The sequence below is a fragment of the Chlorocebus sabaeus genome, chromosome 25, assembly GCF_047675955.1.
Source record: "Chlorocebus sabaeus isolate Y175 chromosome 25, mChlSab1.0.hap1, whole genome shotgun sequence".
NCBI classification, from domain to species: domain Eukaryota; kingdom Metazoa; phylum Chordata; class Mammalia; order Primates; family Cercopithecidae; genus Chlorocebus; species Chlorocebus sabaeus.
In genome coordinates, this window is record NC_132928.1 from 82870526 (window position 1) to 82891933 (window position 21408).

At 41.9% G+C, this 21408-nt stretch overlaps 2 pseudogenes; both read left to right on the plus strand.

The window, feature by feature from the left end:
* The first annotated feature begins 9417 nt into the window (after positions 1-9417).
* LOC119619822 (U6 spliceosomal RNA) lies at positions 9418-9517 on the plus strand (annotated as a pseudogene).
* Positions 9518-11070: 1553 nt separating this feature from the next.
* LOC103230896 (ATP synthase subunit f, mitochondrial pseudogene) lies at positions 11071-11498 on the plus strand (annotated as a pseudogene).
* Positions 11499-21408: the final 9910 nt, after the last annotated feature.

Sequence of the window (21408 nt, forward strand, 5' to 3'; positions counted from 1 at the left end):
TTACCATAACTTCTATTAGGTCCTTTGAATAACCATTTAATGAGGTATTGGTCTTTTCATTTTATAGCTGAGTGTATTATGTAATTTGTTCAAGTTCACAGAACAATAATCATAATTAGAACTCACACATCTTAAATTACTGTGTTGTATTTTGCAGGATATGTTTTTATGACTACTACATGAAAATCATATTATTTAACATCAAAGTGCTCTATGGCACTGTATCAACAATGGGTTTTAGAGAAATTTTCTTTTTGCATTGTTACTTGTAAATGTACTCTTCTTTGTATGTCACAATTGGTAGGTTTGAATCAGAATGTACATATCACATTTGGCTGTTACAATATCTCAAGTTTCTTTTGATTTTGAGTCCTCTTCTTCCAACTCATTTAATTTTTTTTATTTTTAATTTTTGTGGGTATATATTAGGTGTATATATTCATGGGGTCCTACTTATTTTAAAAATGTCATTGTCTTATGGAAGATACTGGTTTAATTGATGTATAAAATACCTCACATCCTAGATTTGCTTGTTTGCTCCCTCCTAGTGTCATTTAACTTGTTCCCCTTTTACATTCTCCACCATTTTCTGTAAATGAAAGCTTTAGAAGCTTGATTAGATTCAGCTTCAATTTCTTTGGCAAGAATAGTTTGTAGGTAGTATAGACGTTAGTATAGAACTGTCTACAAAATGCAAGCCATGTTGGATTAGTTCAGGGAGGATTTGGAATCTCTCTCAAAAACTCACAATAATAGGGAATAAAAATAGCTCTAGTGTCCAGCCACTAACTTCAACTTTCTTCTCCTCCTTGCTAATGTTAGCCAGCATTGATTACCTATTTTTGTCATTGTCCAAGCAGATATAATAAGCCAAGAACCTCGCTGAATATACAATGTGCCCTAAAGAACAAGTAGATACGTATCTTTGTTGTTTTTATTTTTATTTTTATTTTTATTTATTTTTATTTATTTTTTTTTTTTGAGAGGGAGTCTGAGTCTGGCTCTGTGGCCCAGGCTGGAGTGCAGTGGCCGGATCTCAGCTCACTGCAAGCTCCGCCTCCCGGGTTTACGCCATTCTCCTGCCTCAGCCTCCCGAGTAGCTGGGACTACAGGCGCCTGCCACCTCGCCCGGCTAGTTTTTTTGTATTTTTTAGTAGAGACGGGGTTTCACCATGTTAGCCAGGCTGGTCTCGATCTCCTGACCTCGTGATCCGCCCGTCTCGACCTCCCAAAGTGCTGGGATTACAGGCTTGAGCCACTGCGCCCGGCCTGTTGTTGTTTTTTTTAATCACAAGCGACAGAAACAAACTGTGCCTAACCTTAAAAGTACTATATTAAAAGGTTGTAAGATGAATTTACGCTTCTACCACTCGTATTCATCATAGTACTGGAAATCCTAGCAAGAGAAATCAGGCAAGAGAAAGGAATAAAAGGCATCCAAATTGGAAAAGAAGTCAAATTGTCCCTCTTTGCAGATGACATGCTTATATTTAGAAAAATCTATACAGTATCAGACTCCTTATACAAAGAAAAAAAGAATAGAAAAACCTAGACTCCACCACAAAACTCTTAGAACTAGTAGACAAATTAATTAAAGTATCAGGATACAAAAATCAGTAGTGTTTCTATACACCAATGAAGAACTGGCTGAAATAGAAATCAAGAAGGCAATTCCATTTACAGTAACTATGTACACACAAAAACCCTACAAACAAATTTAACCAAGAAGGTGAAAGCTCTCTACAGGGAAAACTACAAAACACTGATGAAAGAAATTGATGAGGACACGAACAAAAGGAAAGACATCCTATGCTCATGGATTGGAAGAATTAATATTGTTAAAATGGCCAAACTACCCAGAGCAATCTACAGCTTAATGAATCTACCAAAATACCAGTGACATTCTTCACAGAAAGAAAAACAACCCTAAAAGTCATACGAAACCAAAAAGGAGCCTGAATAGCCAAAGCAATCTTGAGCAAAAAGAACAAAGCTGGAGGCATTACACTATCTGACTTCTAAACATATTACAAGGCTACAATAACCCAAACAGCATTGCACTGGTATAAAAATAGACACAGAGACCAATGGAACAGAATAGAGAACCCAGAAATCAATCCACATATTTATAGTCAACTAATTTATGACAAAGGGGCCAATAACATACACGGAGGAAAGGACACCCTCTTCAATAAATGGTGCTGGGAAGACTGAACAGCCATAGGCAAAAGAATGAAACTAGACCTCTGTCTCTCACCGTATACAACAATCAACTCAAGATGGATTAAAGACTTAAATGTAAGGCCCAAAACTATAGAACTACTAGAAGAAAACATACAGGAAACACTCCAGGACATTGGTCTAGGCAAATATTTTGTGGCTAAGACCTCAAAAGCAGAGGCAACTAAAACAAAAATAGACAAATGGGACTATATCAAACTAAAAGGCTTCTGCACAGCACAGAAAACAATCAACAGAATGAAGAGATAACCTGTTGAATGGAATAAAATATTTATAAACTGGCCGGGCGCAGTGGCTCACGCCTGTAATCCCAGCTCTCAGGGAGGCAGAGGCGGGAGGATAGCTTGAGCCCAGGAGTTTGAGACCTGCCTGGGTAATATAGCGAGATCCTGTTCTCCACAAAAAGGAAAAAAAAAAAAAGACAAAAAAAATATTTATAAACTATTCATCTGACAAGAGACTAATATGCAGAATATACAAGAAGCTCAACTCAACAGTGAAAAATCTGACCAGGTGCAGTGGCACATACCTGTAATCCCAGAATTTTGGGAGGCCAAGGCAGGCAGATCACCTGAGGTTGGAAGTTCGAGACCAGCCTGGCCAACATGGTGAAACCCCATCTCTACTAAAAATACAAAAAATTAGCCTGGCATGATGGCACACGCCTGTAGTCCCAGCCACTCAGGAGGTTGAGGCACAAGAATCGCTTGAACTCGGGAGGCAGAGGTTGCAGTGAACTGAGATCATGCCACTGCACTCCAGCCTGGATGACAGAGCGAGGCTTTGTGTCAAAATAAAATAAACTAAAGATATGATCAGCACAACACAAACATCCTTATTAATTCATTAATTTGTTCAATAGTTATTTATAAGTCCTACCATATTACACTCACTGCTCTGGTCTCAAGCATCAATAAGATGTTGATCAGAACAGGGCCAAGGACAGAGTCCTATTGCACCTACTCCCAGAAATACGCTGGCTGCTAATGAGCTCTTTAGAGAACATGAGAACATGGTTATTTTACCTAGTATCACTTCACCTAACCTATTTTCCTCTAGCATCCCTGACTCCATTTTGTTTAGGAACGTGTCCTCAGGCTTTCGGCACATGCCTTGATGAAGTGAGATCCACACTGTCAAGCATCCCACCTTTTTCCGGACTAGTAGATCCTGTGTTTCTAACATTGTGGACCGGGATGCGGGTTTGAACTAGGGGTACATCCCGACTTTGCACTTCTTGCTGTAAACCCTGTGGCAAGTCACTTCCGTTCTCAGAGCCTCAGGCTCCTCATCTCCAAAGAGGGCAACAAACCCAATCTTGCAAGGTTGTTATGAGAATTAGACATAATATACTTAAAACGTCCAGTACACACTACTTTCTTTTCCTTTTATTTCAGGTAAGCCTCTGGGAGCACAGATAGTAAGTACATACTACTTTCTGAACTTGCATGTAAAAAAAATTAGAAAAGCAGGATTGATTTCCAGTCAGGGGAAATTAGATTTTTTTCAATTCCTATATAAATTCATGAGAAGTTTTAATTCAAGAATTTGCAAATCAGATAAATAGTATATACAAAAATGATTATCAAATATTAAGACTATTTTATTATCTTTAATTTCAATGAAACTTGTTTTCTATTTATTTAAAATATACAACATATGGTCATTATAGTTATATATAATGATAGCTTACTATCATTGTTGTACTAATATGCAACAGAAGACTTGCCCAAGGCTCAGTGAAAACTAAGCAAATTTTATTTTCTCTGTGCTTCATATGTAAAATAAACACCTTGGACAGGATTCTGGAAAGATGCTATGCTATGCTATTTTTTTTGTTGTTGCTGTTATTCTAAAAGGAAGGTAACAAGACCCTGCTCGAAGAACTTAAATATTTGCATCTGGTTTTTAAAAAGTTGAGAGAAATAAAAAGTTGACAACTATATCTAGAGAGGGATATCAGGTGGGGGGGGGGAAGAAGGGAGGCAGGCTGCCTTTTTACTATATAGCTGTTGTAATTTCGAATTTTGTACTATGTGCATATATTATTATTATTATTATTATTATTATTATTATTTTTTGAGACAGAGTCTCGCTCTGTCACCCAGGCTGGAGTGCAGTGGTGCAATCTTGGCTCACTGCAACCTCTGCCTCTCAGGTTCAAGCAATTCTCCTGCCTCAGCCTCCCGAGTAGCTGGGACTACAGGCGCCCGCCACCACGCTCAATTAAGTTTCATATTTTTAGTAGAGACAGGGTTTCACCATATTGGCCAGTCTGGTCTCGAACTCCTGACCTTGTGACCCACCCACCTTGGCCTCCCAAAGTGCTGGGATTACAGGTGTGAGCCACTGATTGAAAAAAATAGTTAATCTTTTTAAGTAGTGAAAAAATAATTTTAAACAACACTATCCTTTTCACTGAGTTTACTTCTATAAATCTGAAAGCCTTAAATACAAAGAAGGCAAATGAAATTCCCTGAAAAGTCCCATTCAAGTCTGATAATATATGGATTAAGTCAGTTAAATGAACCACATTAAAATAGATTTACTTAATAACAATTTCTAATCTCTGCCTGCTGGACATTCAAATGAAAACTAAACTGTTTCTACAAAGATGCCCAATTCATTGCAAATATTTTACCAAGAACACCAAAATTTTAAACACGGACACTTTTAAGATACAATGAACAAGATAGTAAGCTAGATTGATTGATTGATTGATTGATTGGTTTTGAGAAAGAGTCTTGCCCTGTTGCATGGGCTGGAGTGCAGTGGCGCAGCCTCGGCTCACTGCTACCTCTGCCACCTGGGTTCAGGTGATTCTCCTGCCTCTGCCTCCTGAATAGCTGGGATTACAGGTGCCCACTACCACACCCAGCTAATTTTTGTATTTTTAGTAGAGATAGGGTTTCACCAAGTTGGCCAGGGTGGTCTTGAACTCCTGACCTCGGGTGATCTGCCTGCCTTGGCCTCCCAAAGTGCTGAGATTACAGGCATGAGCCACCATGCCTGGCTGGTAAGCTAGATTTAGATATTAAAATTCAAAATCTATTTTTTCAGAATAGTTTTTTCACAATATAGGGTAACTGTATAAGCTTTGTGATTGTATATTTGATTGTTGCTGACAAAATTGTATATGAACAATCAACAATTTACATAAACCTTGACTATCTATTTAAGGCAAACAAAACAAGAGTTTTCTAGACAAGATTGTGCACGAGAGAGATGTTAAAAATTTCAGCTGGGCACAGTGGGTCATGCCTATATAATGCCAACACTTTGGGAGGCTGAGGTGGGAGGATCACGTGAGGCCAGCAATTTGAGATCAACCTGGGCAACACAGGGAGACCCTGTCTCTACTAAAAATACAAAAATTAGCCAAGCATGGTGGCACGCACCTGTACTCCTAGTTACTCAGGAGGCTGAGGCAAGAGGACCGCTTGAGCCCAGGAGTTTGATGTTGCAGTTTGCTATAATTGTGCCACTGTACTCCAGCTTGAGTGACAGAGTGAGACCTTGTCTAAAAAGAAAAAAAAGCGACCCTCCCATCTCAGTCTCCTAAGTAGCTGGGACTGCAGGCATGTGCCACCACATCTGGCTAATTTTTGATATTTTTAGTAGAGACAGGGTTTTGCCATGTTGCCCAAGCTGGTCTTGAACTCGGGCTCAAACAATCTGCCTGCTTCAGCCTCCAAAATTGTTGGCATTATAGGCATAAGCCACTGCACACCAGCCAGGAGACACAGATTATCAGTAGACACTCAATGGATGATGGCTCAGAATTTCTTTCCACTTTGGGCCAGGTGCAGTGGCTCACACCTATAATCCCAGCACTTTGGGAGGCCGAGGTGGGTGGATCACCTGAGGCTAGGAGTTTGAGACCAGCCTGACCAGCATGGAGAAACCCCATCTCTATTAAAAATACAAAATTAGCTGGGCATGGTGGCACATGCCTGTAATCCCAGCTACTTGGGAGGCTGAGGCAGGAGAATTGCTTGAACTTAGGAGGTGGAGGTTGTGGTGAGCTGAGATCACACCATTGCACTCCAGCCTGGGTGACAGAGTGAGACTCTGTCTCGAAAAAAAACCAAAAATTAGCTGGGTGTGGTGGTGCACACCTGTAACCCCAGCTACTTGGGAGGCTGAGGCGGGAGAATTGCTTAAACCTGGGAGGTGGAGGTTGCAGTGAGCTGAGATCACACCATTGCACTCCAGCCTAGACAACAGAGTGAGACTCTGTCTCAAAAAAAAAAAAAAAGAATTTCTTTTCACTTTGTTCCGTTAACCAGAAGAAAATGATTTATTTCTTGTCATAGTCATAGAAAACAATTTGCTTTTAAACTACATATGAAAGGCTGGCGTGGTGGCTCAGGCCTGTAATCCCAGCACATTGAGAGGCTGAGGTGGGTGGATCGCTTGAGCCCAGGGGTTTGAGAACAGCCTGGACAACATAGTGAGTCTTTATCCTACAAAAAATACACATAAAGTTAGCTGGGTGTGGTGGAAGGAGCCTGTAGTCCCAGCTACACGGGAGGCTGAGGTGGGAGGGTCACTTGAGTGTGGGAGATACAGGCTGCAGTGAGCCATGATTGCGCCACTGTACTCCAGCCTGGGTGACAGAGTGAGACCCTGTCTTAAAAAGGAAAGAAGAAAGAAAGAGAGAAAGAAAGAGAAACAAAGAAGAAAGAAAGAAACAGAGAAAGAGAGAAAGAAAGACGAGAAAGGGAGGAAGGGAGGAAGGGAGGAGAAGGAAGGAAGGAAGGAGAGAAAGGGAGGAAGGAAGGAAGGGAGGAAGGGAGGAGAAGGAAGGAAGGAAGGAGAGAAAGGGAAGAAGGGAGGAGAAGGAAAGAAGGAAGGAAGGAGGGAAGGAAGGAAGGAAGGAAAAGAAAGAGAAAAGAAAACAGAAATAAGCTACATATGAGATTTGATGCTAAGCAAATATAGTTGTGTTCAGAGAAAACTTTCCTCAACTTACCCGGTGCAATGGTATTACCTCCCTTGTGAAATTCCTGGCACTGTAGTAGGTTCCCAGCCAATATAAGACCGCCTCCTCCTTCCACATCAACCTCAGTAGCCAAGGTTTCCTAACTCCTGCCTTTAAACTGAAGAAACTGTATCATCAATGTCTCCTAATGTAACAGTTCCATAGCAGGCAGTAAAGAAAACCAAACTTAAAGAGCCACTTGAGCAGAGGAGGTAGACCAAACCTGTTGTATTGGTTGGCATTCAAGGAAAACTCAAAGTCACAAGGCATCACCTCAAGACCATCCAGAAAAGCTCCTTGGGCCTTTGATCCGGAAAGCACGCAGCTGGTCTCCTAGAGAGCGCTGTAGGGATTCTGAAATCATCACACGTGGTTCTAACCCAGCCCCAGCTGGATGTAGATACAAGAACCAAGAATTTGCCCTGTAGGTGTGTGACGAGTTGCTTCTTCATAAGTTGTGCAGAGACCCAGCAGGCAGACACACCTGTTCAAAGCTAATATTCTGTTAAACAATAACCAGGGATTACTCATGAAGTTCCTCCAGATGTCTGAAGACTCCCAGAGGCGAAAGGCCCCAACTGAAAGGCCTGGCAGTTGTTCAAAAGCCACACTGGATTACTGCAGCTTCCAGCTGCTCAAATGGAAACTGCCCAGGTCAAAGAGTTCTAGCAGCAGTGTAGTGACGCTTTAACTACATATTACTTTAACCTGCATCTTCCAAACTCTTCCCATTTTTTTTTTCTTTTCCAGGACATGAAAAAAACCCAGAATAATAATTTAAAAAAGAATAGCAGTAACTACTTTTTCCTGTGTTGCTGCTTGTGCCAGACCCTGTAGAAGTGCATAATATGCTACATCAACTCCGTCAACATTTCTTCATAACAATCTGCAAGGAAGTGTTATTGTTCTTATCTTACAAATGAAAAAGCTGAGACTCAGAGAGGTGGGGTAACTTGCTGAAGTTCACGTAGCTAACAAGTGGCCAAGATAGGATCTGAATTCAGGATGGATTGGCATGAATACCCCAATCTTTGCACTCAGTACACAGCTTCATACTTACATGCAGGGTTACAAAGTGCTTGGTGAGAAAAGGAATCTCTACCAACACAGGATTGTTTTGAGGATTAACTAAGAAAACATAAATAAGCACACAGCCTGTTGCCTGATATACATTAGGAACTCAGTAAATGCTGATTTTGTTTTAAAATCATACATTCTGGAAAATGTGCCATGAAATGGCACAGGCCCACAGTGGTTTTTCCATAGAGTGGGTTCTGGGGACAACTATTATATATTTTAAAATAGCAGCGCTCACATGCTCCATAGTAAATCAGTTGGCCAAGTTAAAAATAGATTCTAAACATAGCAGGAGCAGAAATTCAATCTAAGATACTAAGTCATGGAAAGCAGTTGACAGTGGTTGCAAAAGAGAAAAGGAAGTGCAGGCACACACTGATTCTACATGTGGGTAAAATTCTCCAACCTCCATTTCAGGTTTGTTCTATTCTCCATAGCAGAAAACACACACACATATATATGCATACATGCATATATATATGCATGCAAATAAACTAAGATGACACATTGTATTTATCTGCAATAGCACCATTTACAAACCTATTAATTTTGAGGTTTTGGTACTTATTAGCACATACTAGATACACTACAACAATATATGGTTCCTTAACATTTTTAGGTGTAAGAGAGAGGATGGTTAATGTTTACAATATTTGGGGTGCAGATACACAGATGGCTAGACCGGTAGATAACTAGAAAGGACGGGGACAGAAGCCGTATCCCCTCTGTGCCCAGTCAGTTTACAGCGGCAGCCTTAGAAAGCTAGGTTAATGCTACCATTCTGTCACTTGAAACCCCGGGAGCTGGTATGCCAGATAAAACTCCAATCACTGTGCCAAGGACTCAGGAAAAGGCATGGAGCTTAGGTTCTCCCTCAGCCTCCTACTTTTAAACTGTTGTTTAGAGCACACAATTACTCTTCTCTCAGTTGCTAGGGTGGGTACTTCAGCTGTGGGTGTGACTATTTAGGGAGGAAGCCATGAAATGTATATCCTTAAATCACATAATCTTATTCCATGTATGTCAAGAAAAGAATGACTGAGGGATGTGTATTATAAACTGGAGCAATGGCACATCACATCAAATAAACCTTTCCATAAGATACTAACATAAAAGCAGATCCATTATACATATAAAAGAAGAATGATACGGAGCAGATCAGCATGGTCCCTGAGCGAGGATGACACGTGAATTCATGAAGCATTCCATATTTTTAAAAACACCAAAACAGGCTGGGCGCGGTGGCTCACGCCTTTAATCCCAGCACTTTGGGAGGCCGAGGTGGGCGGATCACTTCAGGTCAGGAGTTCGAGACCAGCCTGGCTAACATGGCGAAACCCCATCTCTACTAAAAATACAAAAAATTAGCTGGGCGTGGTGGCAAGTAACTAATCCTAGTTACTCTGGAGGCTGAGGTGGGAGAATTGCTGGAACCCAGGAGGTGGAGGTTGCAGTGAGCTAAGATCGTGCTACTGCACTCCAGCCTGGGAAACAGAGTGAGATTCCATCTCAAACAAACAAACAAACAAACAAAAAACACCAAAACAGGCCGGGGGCGGTGGCTTACGCCTGTAATCCCAGCACTTTGGGAGGCTGAGGCAGGTGAATCATCTAAGGTCAGGAGTTCAAGACCATCCTGGCCAACATGGTGAAATCCTGTCTCTACTAAAAATACAAAAAATTAGCCAGGTGTGGTGGCACATGCCTGTAATCCCAGCTATTCAGGAGGGTGAGGCAGGAGAATTGCTTGAACCCGGGAATGAGAGATTGCAGTGAGCTGAGATGGCGCCATTGCACTCCAGCCTGGTGGACAAAGTGAGACTGACTCTGTCTCAAAACAAAACAAAACACAAAAATAACAACAATAACAACAACAAAAAAAAACATAGAGAAAGACTTATGACATAACTGATAATTTAGGATCAGTAACTTTCTCCTTTTTAAAAAGAAAAAAAGCTTGAAATATATTTGTAAAACACCGTGTGAAATAAAATAATTGAGGATAAAAACACAGGAGAGTGGTTAGCAGTGCAGGTTTTGGAGTCAGGCTACTTGTGTTTGGTCTATACTAACTGTGGGTCTTTGGACAGGAAGTCTCACTTCTCCAGGTCATGGTGTCCTAAAATGTCATAGTATACAATTCGTAGAGTCATTGTGACTGTTAAAGTCCTATATGCTAGCTATGATCCTAGCACATAGAATTCTAAACACTAGCTATTACCATTTTCTAAAAGTAACAGAGGCAACAGATGACTAAATACTTGAGATAAGCGGATTACTATAATTGAGGACTGATTTTCCTAGGAGCTAAGAAAAAAAAAAAAGGTTTTACTTTCTGACAAAGAAACAGTCAGCATACATCAATGAAGACTGCCCAAACTTAAACGGGAGATTAGTAAAGGCATCTTTGAATACAGGACATTGCATCAAATAGCAGGTATCGCAATGACAGCTTTGCATACCACAGAAATAATTGTTTACGTGTGGTGCCTTCTGTCCACTCTCTAAAAGAACTGAGGGGTAGAGCACTACATTATAACTTACGTAGCGGAACTGAGACATATGCTCCAAATTCTTTGCCTTCTGACTTCTTATGGTTAGGACACGGAAAAATCCAGAAAACTGAACATATGAAACTTGCAAATGACTGATATCTTAAGTGTATGTTTGGCAGAAGTGGATCATGCTTTATTCATAATTAAGTTACCTAAATTTTGGGCTCAACAAGTATTTGTTTCAGACATTGAAAAAAGGTATATGGAGGCACAGCGGACACCAGGACTCCAAGATGGCGTCAGTCATACCAGTGAAGGACAAGAAACTTCTGGAGGTCAAACTGGGGGAGCTGCCAAGCTGGATCTTGATGCGGGACTTTAGGCCTAGTGGCATTCTCGGAGCATTTCGAAGAGGTTACTACCGGTACTACAACAAGTACATTAACGTGAGGAAGGGGAGCATCTCGGGGATTACCATGGTGCTGGCATGATACGTGCTCTTCAACTACTGCATTTCCTACAAGCATCTCAAGCACGAGCGGCTCCGCAAATACCACTGAAGAGGACACGCTCTGCACCACCCCCCGACCCCATGACCTTGGCCCAAGCCCCTCCGTGAGGAACACAATCTCAATCGTTGCTGAATCCTTTCGTGTCCTAATGGGAATTAACCTCCAAATAAAAGATGACTGGTACGTGTAAAAAAAAAAAGAAAAGAAAAAAGGTATATGGCTTATAAGGATGAATAAGACACATTATTCTTTCTGCACTTATATGGTCCACATGAGGATTAAAGAAAGACCACATGCTGGTCAGGCGCAGTGGCTCACACCTGTAATCTCAGCATTTTGAGAGGCGGAGATGGGTGGATCATCTGAGGTTGGGAGTTTGAGACCAGCCTTACCAACATGGAGAAACCCCATCTCTACTAATAATACAAAAAGTAGCTGAGTGTGGTGGCGCACACCTGTAATCCCAGCTACTCGGGAGGCCGAGGCTGAGAATGGCTTAAACCCAGGAGGCGGAGGTTGCAGTGAGTCAAGATCGTGCCATTGCACTCCAGCCTGGACAACCAGAGCAAAACTCTTGTCTCTGAAAACAACAACAACAACAAAAACAAAAAAACAAAAAACTTGCTTTAGATACTTGAGGTAAGGCAAGGAAATCTCATATGAAAGTAAGAGTCAAATTTCTAAGCTGGGCATGGTGGAGCACACCTGTAATCACAGCACTTTGGGAGGCTAAGGCAGGAGGATCACTTGAGCCCAGGAGTTCGAGACCAGCCAGGGCAACATAGTGAAACTCCTGTCTCAATAAAATAAATAAATAAATAATGAAAAAAAGGTAAAAAGAAATTTCTGCTGTCCTCCCAGATGGAAGGCCAGTTGGTGCTGCAGGGAATAAGGTTGCCTAAAGATAGAATCATGACAGCATTTGGCCGGGCGCGGTGGCTCAAGCTTGTAATCCCAGCACTTTGGGAGGCCGAGACGGGTGGATCATGAGGTCAGGAGATCGAGACCATCCTGGCTAACATGGTGAAACCCCGTCTCTACTAAAAAAATACAAAAAACTAGCCGGGCGAGGTGGCGGGCGCCTGTAGTCCCAGCTACTCGGGAGGCTGAGGCAGGAGAATGGCGTGAACCCGGGAGGCGGAGCTTGCAGTGAGCTGAGATCTGGCCACTGCACTCCAGCCTGGGCGACAGAGCGAGACTCCGTCTCAAAAAAAAAAAAAAAAAAAAAAAAGAATCATGACAGCATTTTACTTAGGAAAGAGCTATGGATGAACTTGAATACTTGGGTAAGTTCATGGTTAATATGTCAGATTACATATGCCAAATAATATAAGGAGATTCTTACACACTGAAAAACGTTAGGACAGGTTAATATGTCAGATTACATATGCCAAATAATATAAGGAGGTTGTTATACACTGAAAAACGTTAGGACAGGTTAATTCAGTGCTTCTCTTTATTTGCAAATTGTCCCCGTAGACTTGTCTAATTTCAGGAAATGTTAGAGGTATTTTGGAATCAGATTTAATCACTCTTGGTCTGTGCTACTTAACTTGCAAGCATTTCTCTGATATAGTATCAGGGTGGTGCAAAATTAATTGTGGTTTTTGCCTTTACTTTTAATGGCAAAACGGCAATTACTTTTGCACCAACCTACTACTTTTCTTACTGTGCTTTCTTTCACCTGTAAATTCCAAGGTACTTGTTCGTTAATTGAGCCAAATTATTTAGGTTTAAAAAAAGAGTTCTGGGACACAGCTCTCTTTGACATAGAGATGGATGTCTTAAATGGATTAATATAGTAATTAATCCAGTATTTCCTGAATGTTTTTCAGTTATACATTATGATATGGTTTGGATTTGTGCCCTGACCCAAATCTCACGTTGAATTGTAATCCTCCATGTTGGAGGAGGGTTCTGGCCGGAGGTGATGGGATCATGGGAGTGGTTTCCCCCTTGCTGTTCCTGTGATAGTGAGTTCTCTCGAGATCTGGTTGTTTAAAGGTGTGTAGCTCCTTCCCCTGCTCCCTCTTCCCCTTTCTCCAGCCTCTTGTAACAGGTGCTGCTTCCCCTTCACCCTCTGCCGTGATTGTAAATTTCCTGAGGCCTCCCCAGCCATGCTTCCTGTACAGCCTGTGGGACTGTGAGTCAATTAAACCTCTTTTCTTTATACATTACCCAGTCTTGGGTAGTTCTTTACAGCAATTCAAGAACGAACTAATACACTTTACTTCTTTTTTCTCTCTCTGTCTCCTCCCAGGCTGGAGTGCGGTGGCATGATCATAGCTCACTGCAGCCTCGAACTCCTGGACTAAAGCCACCCTACTGCCTTTGGCCTCCCAAAGCGCTGAGATTACGTGTGTAAGCCACCGCACCTAGCCACCCTTTACTTCTGATTTGTGTCACGTCCATGTTATTTGTACTATTAGATACCAACATTTTCTTTAATTTGACATAAATCGACCAAGTTTTAAAATATAGTCTCATCTTAAGCAATGATATTTGTGAAATCTGAGTTTGAGGCAGATTTTTAAATACACCTTAAAATAAAAACAACTATACAAATAAATTAAAATTGTCAGCCACATAAAATAGCCTTCCACTCACTTTGGAAAACAAAGGATTAATCAATTAATAACATTTTGAACTGGAAAGGTCTCTAGTAGATTTTCTAATCCAACTCAGAGTCCACAGAGATTCAGCCAAAGTTACCAACTGAGGGAAGAGTTAGGAGTAGAACCTCAGTCTACGGTTTAGAGTTACAAGTTTAGGGCTTTCTTTACCATGTTTGTTGCAAATTATGCCCCCAACTAGCTGAATAGCTATTTAAATATAAGCATTCCTATCAAATACAATAATTTTAGTTTGGGTATAAGTGGTGCCAAAGTAATTCTTCTGTTGGTAGCTAACAGGTCTGACTGCTTAAGCTCACTAAAATACTTATTTTCTTATTTGTGAAAGCAATAACTGTCTCTAATTATTTAAATATTATCAAATAAACTGGATTCAGTGGTGTGTGCCTGTAGTCCCACCTACTCAGGAGGCTGAAGTGGGAGGATTGCCTGAGGCCTGAAGTTCAAGACCACACCCAAACATACGTGCACGCACCGGTGTGTGTTATAGAATGAAAAGAATGGGGTTACACTAATTCATTTATTTATTTTATTATTATTTTTTTTTGAGGTAGGGTCTCGCTCTGTCACTCAGGCTGGAGTGCAATGGTGTGATCTCAGCTCACTGCAACCTCCATCTCCCAGGTTCAAGTGATTCTTTTGCCTCAGCCCCTGGAGTAGCTGGGATTACAAGTGCACGCCACTACGCGCAGCGAATTTTTTGTATTTTTAGTAAAGACGGGGTTTTGCCATGTTGGCCTGGCTGATCTCTAACTCCTGAACTCATGATTGGCCCACCTCGGCCTCCCAAAGTGTTGGGATTACAGGCGTGAGCCACCGTGCCCGGCCTACACTAATTTAAAATGTTACTGATAGGGGAGACTGGTGGGGAGGTAGGCAGAAAGGAGGCATAGGGGAACTTTACATTTTGCTTAATTATTTTGTAAACCTAAATCTGCCCTAAAAATAAAGTCTAATGATAAAAGCAAAGATAGAATGATATTAAGGCATGGTCCTCTTTAAAAATAGGATTGTGTCTAGCTGAGATCACTCTCTTCTACTTTATTTTAGCAATAGCGTTTTGCTACGGACTATGATGAAGCATTAAGGGCCAGGAGCGGTCAAGGTTAGACAGTTTGACCCATTTATGGTTTAGTACAGATACGGAGGCCATGTAGGTGTCTAGGCCCTGGATTGGAAGTGAAATTTGCCCTTAACGTTATCAAGACAGTGATCCTATTTCACATTTTTGATCCCCAACTTCTATTAGTGTCATTACTAGGTGATACTTATGGAAAATAGGACAGTGATTATCCTAAGATTTCAAAGCAGAAGTATTAAGTGGTAAAACTGTCACACCCATTTTAAAGAAAGGGAGGCACAGAGGTCTAACATTCCTAAATGACACTGGAGCAGAAATAGAAATAAAATTCAGGCGTCTAGGGCCCTGGCTTTCCCGTCATGCTGTTCATTGTTAAAATGATCATTAAAAAATAACAATACAAAGAAAGACAGGGTCACAGTCTTGTGAGCACTCATATTTTAAAGAGAAAGGCGTTAAAAAGAAGGTTTACATGAGCCTCAATTCTGCATAGGCGTGGTTTTTTAAGATCATTCAGGGAAGGGTTTGCGTTTGTTGCCATTAGTTTTAAAAGTATTAAATTCTTCGTTATATCCTGTTTTAAAAAATTGTATTTGCCCTAATCATATAATAACATGAAAAACATTGTACGATCAAGGCAAAAAATAAAGTGCTAGGTTTAGTTATTTGGTTTCAAATAAGCCATAACTAGTACGAAATTTCTAGTTAATATTCTACTTAAAAATCTATGAATTCAAAGGCCTTGAGACCCACTTAAGGCACCGAAATAAAATAACTTAGTGAATAAACTTAGCCAAATTACTTAAATCCATAATCCCTTGCTTTTTACAAATAGGAATAAGTCACCACTTGTCTCCTGGGAAAGACAGTATTAGTCTATTCTGATGACACTTCTCTGGCGTTTTGGGTTGCCAGTTGGTAGTTTTCTAAAAAGGTAGATACAAACCATTGCTGGGTATGCTGTGGCCATGGTGAGGGCATGGTATGGATGCTGGCCACCATTTGAAGGAGAACGTAGTTTTGGTGGGTGAGTATTTCAAGTTGGTGGGTCATTGTTACCAGCTGTAAAAGGACCTCAGCAACTGCAGAGCAGCTGTTGTGTTTGTGTACTCCCTATCGGACCTAGAAGACAGTCCTGCACCTAGTAGGTGCTCCAGAAGCATTTTCTGAATGCTGAGTGAACCGTCCCCCTCCAACAACGGAGAGGGAGGCTAACATGAACAGGAGCCCCCCAGGAGTTTGTGCCTGCCTTCTTTTTACTACTTGGTGAAGAAGGATTACGAATACGTAAGAAATGAGAGGGACTAGAGAATGAGGTACAACAGTTACCCAGCTGTCCCTTGGCCTGACCTCCCCTAGCTCCATGCCCCAAATGCAACTCACTTTTCCCTTCCATCCAAGGCTTCCTAAAAATAACTTCCTTTTCTAACCTCTCTCTCCTGTCACCACTATTCATTTCCAAATCTCACACCTTCCCTTACCTCCTTGAAAATATAGCTGACCTGAAAAAAAAAGCGGCGGGGGGCAAGGGTGGGGGAAGAGAAAAACCCAGCCAAACCGTGAAGACTTTTTACCCTCATATGCTTGGACTGCATTGCGTAGTGATGTTCTCTGTTGAAAATGGGGTTGCAGATGCTTGTTCTAGGGTGGTTACTAGGTAATATGGAACTTTAGTAAGGAGTTAGCTTCCAACTCACAAGAATGTTTAGTCTCAACTGATTATTATTCTTAAGCCTCTTATTAAGTGTAAGTGTCCATAATCAAGGCCTACACAGCCAAAGTCAGGTACTGCATTGAGTCATTTTCTGCTCAATTTCTTTTCCTTGCCCCACCTGTAAGGCAATCTTTTTTTTTAAAAAAAAAAAGATACAAGATTTTACTCTGTCATGCAGGCAGGCAGTACAGTGGCAAGATCATTAACCTCGGACTCCTGGCCTCAAGCAATCCTCCTGCCTCTCAGCCTCCCAAAGGAGGCATGAGCCACTGCCACCGTGTCTGGCTCAATTTTCTGCTCAATTTTAAAGTTCAAAATAGTATTGTAATTGCCCATAATATAAAACATAATACAAATTCACTTTTTACTCCTTTTTTCTTTTCTTTTTTTCTTTGAGATGGAGTCTCTCTCATCCAGGCTGGAGTATAGTGGCGCGATCTCGGCTCACTGCAACCTCCACCTCTGGGGTTCAAGTGATTCTCCTGCCTCAGCCTCCTGAGCAGATGGGATTACAGGCGTCTGCCACCAAGCCCTGCTAATTTTGTATTTTTAGCAGAGACTGGGTTTCCCCATTTTGGCCAGGCTGCTCTTGACCTCCTGTCCTCAGGTGATCCACCTGCCTCGGCCTCCCAAAGTGCTGGGCTTACAGGCGTGAGCCATCATGCCTGGCAGTATGTGGACTTTTAAATTGCAATACACAATCAATAAGCAGATAAGTAGTAAAAAGTGTGGACTGGGCATGGTGGCTCACACCTGTAATCCCAACACTTTGGGAGGCTGAAGAGGGTGGATCACTTGAGGTCAGGAGTTTGAGACCAGCCTGGTCAACATGGCAAAACCCCGTCTCTACTAAAAATACAAAAATTAGCCAGGCATGGTGGCAGACACCTGTAATCCCAGCTACCTGGGAGGCTGAGGCAGGAGAATCACTTGAACCTAGGAGGCGGAGGTTGCAGTGAGCCAAGATGGCACCACCGCACTCCAGCCTGGGTGAAAGAGAGAGACTCTGTCTCAAAATAATAATAATAATAACAATAAAAAAATAAAAATAAAAATCCACATACTGTATACATGTATCTATAACTATTTATTCAGACCCAGGATAGTTTTCCTTTGTCCTGTCAGAGCCTCATGAACTATCACTCATCTGGGGAAACTCTGGGGAGGAAAATTAATTATAGTACTGGCAGCATTGGAAGGGTCAGGTAACAGAGAAGCCATGTGTGCCATGTGTCACACATACCCTCTTACCATCTCAGAGGGACTCAAGAACTTTCTGAATCAGGAGGCATATTTGTAAAAATTTTCTAAAATTCCAGAACCTTTATAATATTTGTGCTTGCTAATTTTATTATCCTATCTCTTTCCCCATAGCTGAACAGTAAAACTTTTAAATTAAAAAAAAAAAAAATACCTACATGATTACATTCAAGGGTAGCAAGGAGGGTGGAAGTTAGAAAGACTGGGAGACTCTAGCCCCTTCACAGTGCCCTCCTCTGTCAACCCATGGATGGTGTGTGCCTCCCTCCCCGGGGAAAAGCAGGCTAAGCCCCTGGGGCTTGATGCACGGAGGAAAAGAAAACATCCAGAGTAAGACTCTGAGGCAAAACCGGGAGGAGGGGCTGAGCAGTAGAGAAGCTTCTCCTTTCAGAGAAGCAATTTGGGGATCTTAACTCTTGGTTTCTCATCTTTAATATGGAAATATTAGTATATTTCTCATAGGGCTATTGTAATGATTACATAAGATAGCCTGTGTAAAATGCTTGACATACTTCCTAAAACACAGTAAATGCTCCAGACATTACCACTATTGGCCCTCGAGTCACTGGATGGTGACACGGACATAGTCCAGAGAAATTAAATCAAGGCTGGGTGCGGTGGCTCACACCTGTAATCCCAGCACTTTGGGAGGCCGAGGTGGGTGGATCATTTGAGGCTAGGAGTTCAAGACCAGCTTGGCCAACATGGTGAAACCTCCATCTCTACTAAAAATACAAATATTATCGGGATGTGGTGGCTGCATGCCTATAATCCCAGCTACTTGGGAGGCTGAGGTATGAGAACTGCTTGAACCCAGGAGGCAGAGTTTGCAGTGAGCCAAGATGGTGCCAGTGCACTCCAGCCTGCATGACAAGAGTGACACTGTGCCTCACAAAATTAATAAATAAATTAAAATTAAAATTAAAATTAAATCAGGCCACAGGTTAAGAGAGAACTATAGATTGCCTCCAGGTCCAAAACGGTGAATCGAGGCTGGGCACCGTGGCTCACACCTGTCATCCCAGCACTGTGGGAGGCTGAGTTGGGTGGATCACTTGAGGTCAGGAGTTTGAGATCAGCCAGGGCATGGTGGCATGCGCTTGTAATTTCTGCTACTCGGAAGGCTGAGGCATGAGACTTGCTTGAACCCAGGAGGCAGAGGTTTCAGTGAGCCGAGATTGCACCACTGCACTCTAGCCTGAGTGACAGTGAGACTGTCTCAAAAAAAAACCAAAAGCGGTGAATCATCTTCTTATCTCCATTTTACAGATGGGGAAACTGAGGTTACAGAGAGGAAGTAACATTTCCAAAGTCTCTGGCTAATGAGTAGTGGGCTGAGATTCAATCCTGGGCCGCTTTACCTTCTAAGACCATTTCCTTGTTCTATGCAGCGTCACCTCCTGATGTAAATGTTAACATAAATGAAACCTAATTTCGAAGATGTATTTTTGGAGCTGGAACTAACAAAACATTCCAAAATCAATTAACAGCATAATTTTACACTTTTCCTCTATTTTTACATATAAGGAGGAAGAGGTTGTGTGAGCAATCATAAACACGTATTGAATCTTTGGATCAGCTACCATCCTTCACCTTTAAGGTCTTATTTTCAGTGAATAAAGAACAGAGACTTAGCCTGGCAATAAGTGTGCCTGAAAAATGCTGCTTGGGACAGGAAGTGTTTGAGGAATGAATTAAATCGTGATGTGCTGTGTCACGGTCTGTATTGAAGAGAAACAGAAAGAACATGTGCTTTGGAGAGAAACAGGGCCAGGGTGTGACTTTTCCAAATGCTTTAAGAGCTGTGGTTTCACGTAAGTGTTACTTGCAAGCTGCCCACAAATGCTGCCGCCTGGGCTTCCTGCGCCGGGTCTCCCTGGAAAGCCTGAACGAGCTTTGGCACTGAACATGATCTTGTCCAGGGCCAAGAATTTAACACAATTAAATCTCTCCTTCTTGACTGAGAGGCCTGAAACCTAAAGCTGCAGAAAGGCGGGAAGGAAAGGGAAGTATGAAGGCGAGAGCCCACTACTAGCTCACGGTGGAGGAGTAAATTTCACCTCCACTCCTGCCTTCCAAGAGCCAGCACCTGGCCAGATGTTTAGTTCCACTCTTTGTCTTTCCAGACGAGGACAAAGTGCGTGCCATTATCTGGTTTCTTTAGTCTCTAAGAGTCTCTGCCAGATGCTTGGGTTGATATTTTGAAGCAGTAAAAAAGAAAGAAAGAAAAGCAGAGAGACAGAGGTGACTAATTCTGTGGAGAATGTTTGCCCTTAACATTCTTCTCTAAATATTCAGGTTATTAAAAGGATCTAACAATATCTTATTTTATAAAGAAGCAGAAAAACATAGTGACAGCTGGGCCCAGTGGCTCATGCCTGTAATCTCAGCACTTTGGGAGGCTGAGGTAGGAGGATTACTTGAGGTCAGGAGTTCAAGACCAGTCAGGACAACATAGGGAGACTCCATCTTTACAAAAAAATAAAAAATTAGCCGGGCATGGTTAATCCTGGTTAGCACACCTGTAGTCCCAGCTACTTGGGAGGCTGAAGTGGGAGGATGACTTGAGTCTGGGAGGTCGAGGCTGCAGTGAGCCCACCACTGCACTCCAGCTTGGGCAACAGAGCGAGACTTTGTCTTAAACAACAAACAAACAAACAGACAAACAAAACAGTGACTCTGAAATCAGAACTAGATTCCTAACCAGCTCTCTTAATTACTGGCTGTGAGCTTTAACCAAGCCATTTATGTGAAGATGTAGTATTTTTATCTGTGAAACGGGAATACTAATACAATACAAAGTACCTCATGCAGCTTAATAAAGAAGAACTATTTTTATTATTATAACTCTGTGATGAAACTATGTCCTTATTCTGTTGTATTCTGATGAGGATTTCCTTTTGAGATCATAAGCTCAGGGACCCATCTATGAAGAGGGCTGGTGTCTTCCATGAAGGGCTGGATATTTTTGATGTTGATCATTCAGGGAAGGCATGTGCCCTCAGTCAGGAAACTGAAATTAGACCAGAGAAGTAACTACCTCCTTCTCATTGTCCTGCATCTACAGCTCAAGGAATCTAGACACGCTTAGGGGCCCTCCTGAATAGCAAGGTGGAAACGAGGAGGGGCCACAAGCTGAAGATGAGAAGCTGTATGGTGTAAGCCAGACTGCGTGTCCTACAGGCAGCAGATGACAGCAGCGAGGAGTAGAAACCCCGAAGTCAGAACATCTCCCGTTGTGCATCTGAAGCATTAGAAAAGCAAACTGTCCTAGTGGAAGGTGAATTTCAGGACAGAAGGTGGGGTTTGGCATCTGAGTGCTTCTTCCCAGGTGGAATGGGGGCTTATTTCAGTAGATTTCCTTGCAAGTCCTTTAAACTTTTCAAAGCTTTCAGTTACATCTATTGCGTC